This window comes from Lactuca saligna, chromosome 4 (assembly GCF_052625555.1).
Source record: "Lactuca saligna cultivar CGN05327 chromosome 4, ASM5262555v1, whole genome shotgun sequence".
Classification (NCBI taxonomy): Eukaryota; Viridiplantae; Streptophyta; class Magnoliopsida; order Asterales; family Asteraceae; genus Lactuca; species Lactuca saligna.
In genome coordinates this window covers 286,404,349-286,412,153 of record NC_136420.1, presented here as the reverse complement: position 1 = coordinate 286,412,153, position 7,805 = coordinate 286,404,349, and positions in this window count along the sequence as shown.

Sequence of the window (7,805 nt, the reverse complement as noted above, 5' to 3'; positions counted from 1 at the left end):
TTTTATTAAGACAGCGAAATAAGAAATACATGTATCTTGGGAAAAAAAATACCAAATTAATTATTAATAATCAAATCTTAAAAATACAAATTAATTTTTTTATACGTTTGAGAATTCAATTTCCACTTTAATCATAATAATTCTTAGAGAATTTTTTTATTGGAGATTGCTTTGAACATTGCCAAGAATATAAATCAATTTTCATTCTTACCATTTTAATTCTTGAAGAATACGTTTTTGTTAGATATTGTTTTGAACGTTTTATTTCAATTCTTATCATTCTCCTTCTTAAAGAATATTTCAAAAATTACAAGTTCATATATAATATTCTTAAAGAATAAGAAATTATATACACTTAGCTAACTAATATTCTGGAAAAAAAAAATAATATAATGATTTTCTTAGTAATCAAGAAGACCATCAACGAGAATTACAAACGATAGGTCGGCGATTAAGTTTGAGGCTTCAATTTTTCAATTTGTAAGAATAACATGTTAAATCATTTAAAAAACATTGCCCTAACTAATCCCATAAAATGTTTGTTCTACAAGAATTTGAGTATATTGAAAAAATATGATTTATAAGACATTAATTCTTTAAGAATGAAAGTTATGAAGCTCACTTGTCATCAGAGTATGTTTTCATCTTCGTTAAAAATACTTGGTCGTATGGTTGGGTTTATCTGTGGAACTTAAATTAGGTGGATGATAATGGTATACACATGACTAATATATTGGAACTCAAATTTAATGATAATTATTAAGTTTCCAAAATTAAATGATTGGTGTAAAATTAGTCATATATTCACACAATATTTAGAGATTGTATATGAACCTAACTCTCTCTCTCTCTCTTTATATATATATATATATATATATATATATATATATATATATATATATATATATATATATATATATATATATATATATATATAGGGTGAGGTTCAATAGAGAACCATAATTAACAAAGGAACCAATCTTTTTTTCAACTTTTAGAACTTATTTTTTATTAAAAAAAAAAAAACTAAAAATACAAAAATTCATAACGTTTTAGCCTTTTTCCGATGATATAAAATTCGAATTTTTTTACGTCAAATTCACAATGTGAATATTTGAAGATTCACACGGTGAATCCGAAAAATATTTTTCACATTGACAATGTTAATATATGAATTTATATATTTTTAGACTTTTTTTCGATAAAGAATAAGATCTAAAAAATGAAAAAAAAAAGATTTGGTTCCTTGAAGAACCAATAATTATGGTTCTCTATTGAACTTTTTCTGTCTCTCTCTCTACATATATATATATATATATATATATATATATATATATATATATATATATATATATATATATATATATATATATATATATATATATATATATATATATATATATATATATATATATATATATATATAACAGAGGTTCTACATATATGAAATGCATTTAATTTTTTTGGTTGGGGTTGCACGCAAAGATCCCTACCTCATGTCTTGCACCCAACTTTTTTTTTTTTTTTTTTTATGATAAATATGTTTAATACCAACTATTTCTTAATAATTGTTATTTATATTTTCAATACAAAAATGAACCGATGGCATTTGGTTTCACAACTAATATCATCATTGTTTTAGGATATAATTTTTATTTTTCTTTAACTGATTATTGATAGAAAATTAAATATTATATTGTTATTCTTATTTATAAATGTACCAAATTTACTATCAATCTCATTTCAAATTCGAACATTAAAGATAGTAAAAAAAACTTACGATAAACAAAAACAATTTATTATCTGTTCTTTAAAGTATGAGAGGCGAGATCTACAAATCATAAATTTTTTGCCAAAATATAAATATAAATAAGAAAGTAGATCCGCGGTAAAAAAAATAAAAAATAAAAAATATTGTAGCCAAATTATATAAAAAAAAACATATACTATTTATAAAAAGTTTATATATATATATATATATATATATATATATATATATATATATATATATATATATATATATATATATATATATATATATATATATATATATATATATATGATGGAACCTTGTCCCTCGTAAGACCTTGCTTCTGCTTCACGGATGAACTCTTCTTGGTTGCCTGGTTATCACTGCAAGATCACAGAGAACAAGTGTCATCAGCCGCTTTCCGGGAGGGGCTCCCGGAAGAACGCTCCGACGGTCAAGTTAGGGGATAATTTAGGGTTTGTGTATGCGTTCTCTAGAAGGGACAGAGAACTTACCTCGCTGGTCTGAGAGTGCATCCTTTTATACCTGGCACTCCTGCCTGGTCCGTATAAGACAAGATCGCTTTTGGGGAGACAGTATCAGAGGCGTTGATTGGAGGGTCGTGCGCCCTCAACCGCTAGAGCACTATCATTGGCTCCGACGGTAATGCTCTGATCCTACTGTTTGTCTCCTGGCTGTACCTTTTGTCTTGGAGCAAGGAGCGTTACTTGCGGGCGCGAGCCATTCGCGTGGGCGTTTCACTGTTGGGGGCGCCAGCGGGCGCTGATGTGGAACAATAAAGAATGAGGAATGTGACAGCGATCTTAAGGTTTCACCCATTGAACATTTGAATGTGATGGTGATTTCAATTTTCAATCTTAGTTATTCTATAGGTGAAACCCTAAGTTCGATATCTCATTCCTCATTCATTATTGGTTCACCCCTTTTACGGGTAAACAGGGACCTGCTCATTCTTTGGCAAATGGGTTCAAAGAAAGTGAGTTTCACACTGGGCGTTCCCCTCTAGCACAGGTCAGAGGGACTGCCACCTTGCCCCATCGGTCCTTTTGCAGTCTGCCATCATTAATGTATTTTTCTTTGATAAAAGAGACGGTACTTTTGGGATTTGACAAGGATCGTATACAAAATCAATTATTTATGAAGAAAAACAGGTGAACTCAAAGACATTCGGTCAAGAATTATGTAAAGATATTCGAGAAATCAAAGGGTATTTGTCAATAAAATCCAAAGTTTCAAGTTTAATAAACAAAAATAATTTTAATTTTTGATAAAATTAAAATTAAATAAAAAGTTCATGTGGACGGTATGCTACATAGACACCAAGTGGATGTATTTAAGGGTAGCTGGTTGAAAAAGGCTATACCCTGTCGGATTGTCATAATTTGAAACAAAAGTACGCGTGCAAGGGATAGAATGTATAATTAAAAACTTTAGTGAAATAAAGTAAAAAAAATGACAATATTACCCCTCTTAGATGATTTTAGGGTTTTCGGTTGTGCCGCCGGAGTCCACCCTCCGTGGCTAGAAATGAAAAAGACTGCAAGATTTCGTGATCCATAGATCACCAACTAAGAATAAAAACAGCAGAAGAAAATGAAAATGAAAATGAAAAAGCCTCGAGAGAAAAACAACAACATAGTAGATCTTAGGTGATATAGGTGATGATGGATGTGGGAAACTGGGAATCTAGTGCCTATTAGGGATTTATGGAGTCAAATGGAAGCAAGTGCAGATATGGATAGTATTGAAGGCAATCAATATCATTTACCAACAATAGAAATCCTTTTGCTTCCATTATCAAAACCATAGCACTGCTTTTTCGAGGAAAATTATAAGAATGAACAAAAAAATATATGGATGGGAGAGATCAAGGAGTGGAGAAAAAGGAATGGTGGATCTAGATAGGAACCCTATCTCACCTAATGGAAAATTTGTTCAAACAGATCCACCATTGGGGAGAGAAGGAAATGGTGAATGTGTTTCTTGGGATGAATGATACAAGGGGGAGCCTTAATTTATACTAGAGCCTACCTCACTAAACAAGGAAAATACGTAACAAGAAAAGATACGCATTAACTTTACAGCTAATCTACAACCTAATATTAGCTAATTTACAACCAATATACAATAAGAATTTAATGAAAAATTAAATTTCACGGTTGAGAATCACGTGACTGAGGCAAGCGGTGGACGCGTGTTCCAAGCTGATCCAAAAGGGCAGATGGGTAATTTTACCAACAAAAAGAGCATAACTGACGAAAAGTGGGCTAACCTTATTTTAGAAGACAGATCCTCAGATGAATCCGCTTGATCTTGGCCTCGACCACTAAAGACATCAGCCCATAACGAAAGAATATCAAACACCTGGTCTTCCATCTCCTGTACAACTCATGCAGCAGTTTTCAGTTTTTAGAATCAAGAATTACAATAATGCCACTGAAGAAGAATAACAGTTATACCTCCTTTGGCATGGAAGACAACAAGGATGAGAGAAGTAACCATCCAACTTCTTTTTCAACTGTAGCAACCACAGTGTTCCGGCTAGCTTCTGTTAGCATTTTTCTAGCTACATCAAGCATTGTTCTGGGCAATCTTTACACAAAAATAAATAAAAAGTTAAAAACCACTGTCTATTTACCACTTCAGCATCATAAATATGAAAGTCAACCTTAAAATTTTCAAACTGTTACCTGGCTGGATAACCAAGAGGCAGCTTTGGGGAGACAAATGCAAGTGCAGCCAAAACTGTAGCTTGTCCACTTAAGGAATCAAGCTCAACCTTCAGATTGTTTCCCTGTATACCATTTTCAGAAAACAATATATATATAAACAAGTGAATCTGAAGCAACTAAATTCCAATTTTCCCATAAAAGAAAACTATGTCTTTGATGTAATACCTTCCCAAATGACACATTTTCTCTTAGTGCCTTAAGTGTAGTGATCCCATAATTGACCAAACCACCAACACATGTTGGATCAATCTCCGCCAGTGCACGCAAAGTCAATGTTGACTCAGAACCTACCTACCAATCATGTCAAATTAGAATTTTGAAGTGTTTGGCAAGTGGATTAACAGATAATAAGTTGTCACTAATGCTTAGATCAAGACATACCAAAGTTGAAAAGCAAAACAAAGACTGAATTGAAAAGGATGCATTAAGATATTGATTATTGGGCCAAAGACAACTTAGATTAGCATTTCGCATCTGCTAAAGGGCATATTGTGAATTACATATTGCTATTATTGGCATGAAATGTAGGTACGTTGCTATTATGGGTAATAAACCTCAAGTATATTGTTATTACAGATGATTAATAAAGTACATTGCCTATATTGGTAAAAGGGGTATAATATGTTGATATTTGTATTTCCTGCAATTTACCCTTTGCTAAATAACATCACTGTAATTTCCTTCCATTTTCATTTTCATCAATATCATTCCTTCCAAAACAAGCATAAGGCCCAAAGCATCTCATCAGCTATAATAAATGAAGATTCATTTTGTCATGTGTCAATCTCTCATGAGTTTTGATACTTGTCATTTTATTATATTTTTGAAACAAATAATATCCACATGTCAATTTCTAAGTTTTTTCAAATTTTAAATTAAAAAGGCACATAATACTTGTATATTTATATATGTAAAGTATTGAATGTAATAAATGTGATATTAATTATAATTAATAGTTTATACATTCCGTATTTTTAAATTCTATTTAAAAAAAAAACTTAATCTTTACATTTTAATATATAATCTTTTGTTTAATCAACCCGTGTAATACACGGGTATCACACCTAGTATTCAACTAAAAAAAGATAACGAAAACATCATAATATCTTACAAGAGGTGAAGAGTTAGACAATGTTGCTACTGCTATGTCATCAAGAACCTCCTTGAATTCAACAGGAACCTGAAATAGAACAGACATTGAAAGTGATGTCATAATAAATTATTAAAAACAACATAAGAATACAACACCTTACCTCTCCTAAAGTTTTCAGGGTATATGACAAAGTGCGTATAGCAACAATTTTCATTGATGGACTTGCATCAGGGGACTGAAGCTGTAACAGAGAAATCATGCCAAGTCATTGGAACTAATGGAATCTAGAAAGATCATATCTTGAGTGAGATGAAATATGAGAAGTGAGAATTTCTAGCAAACCTGCTTTCCTAGATTAACTAAGAAGACCCTTTGTGTAGGTTCAGTCATTTGATCAATCAATAGTGTTTGTAACGCCCCAAATTTCAACCCAAAATTTTCAATTAAAACAGTAAGTGTTTATTCAAATCACAACCACAATATCGTAAAACCTTTATCAAAGCATCATTTAAAAGTTATCGTGTGCACAAGTCCCCCCATTGATGTGATGCAATCGACTCGTTCCCGTCCTTTGATATAAGAAAACCCAAAACATGTAAACCACAAATCGTAATCACAAAGCTTAGTGAGTTTTCCAAGATACCACATATAGCACAACATAAACAAACAACTATGGGTTATCAGCAACCCGGGGGACTATCAGCAGTCCTAGTGGGCAACAACACGTCATGTGGGTTATCAGCAACTCTGGGGACTATCAGCAGTCTGAGCGGGCAAACAGCACGTCATGTGGGTTATCAGCAACCCTAGAGACTATTCGCAGTCTCAGTCACACATAAACAACATATCATATTAACAAGCGAGAACCAGTTGGTCAACACACACACACACACACACACACACATATATATATATATATATATATATATATATATATATATATATATATGCTTAGGTTATTGTGTTTTTACTAACTATTGTGAGCCATAATGCACATATATTAACCAGCGGATATAATAGAATCAAAGATCATGACCTGAGAGTCTATGATATTACAATATGGTAACATGCACCATATAATCACATAAATTTCAACATAATGGTATTTTTGTCAAAGTACCTATATTAAAGAAAGGAAAATTTCGGATTTTAATTAAGGGATAATTAGATCTTTTATTTTTTAAAATCTCATTTTTTTTAAATCAATTAAAATTTAATTCTAACTAGAAAATGGTACGCGACATTGCCGCTTTTGGACTAGATTGCAAATCCTTCAAAATATTGTGGCCAACAATGAAATTAAAAAACTTTGGTGGCTAATCTCTTATACCTGAAACTTCACTGTTCATAAGTCCCTTGGGATTTAATTATATATATAATATAGTTTTTAATTATAACCAATTTTATTCTGTCATAATGACAAAGTCAACCATAAACTAGTAAAGATATTTTCGATTTTATTCTTGCAGAATATGGTTATATTCAATAATTTTTTTTATAATTGACATGTTTAAAGAATTGTACAACATATTATAAAGAATAACATTTTCTAAAGAATATGGATTTTATTCTTTAAGAATCACAAATTACATTAATTCATAAAGAATAAGACTATAAACAATCACTACATTCATTCTGAATATATATATATATATATATATATATATATATATATATATATATATATATATATATATATGACTAGTAATGGTTCAATAATTACATTTATTCTTAAAAATTAAAATTAAAAATTGTTAAAAAATGAAAAAAAAAAAATCAAAATCTAACAAAAACATTAATCCATTCTAAAATAATATTATTGTGAAGAAACGCTTTATACATTGTGGTAGAATACACTCTCATTCTCTATGTTTTCTTCATTTTCCACATCAATGACAACCTTTTCAAAAAAAAAAACCTAGATCCATAAATAAAACATAATCAACCTTCAAATATTAAAACTTTTTATTGCATTCTAAGAGAATAAAAACTATAAATTCTAACATAATGTAATAGAAGCTGTAAATTCTGACAGAATGTAGTAGAAACTATAAATTATGATAGAATATATAGTTTAATTAGTTACCCACATTAAAATTATAATCATGACACACATATTCTTTAAAATGTTAAATCACTATAATATAAAAGAATTAACATTTCAAGAATGAACAAGCAATCATTGACAAAAAATGAACAAGTAATAACA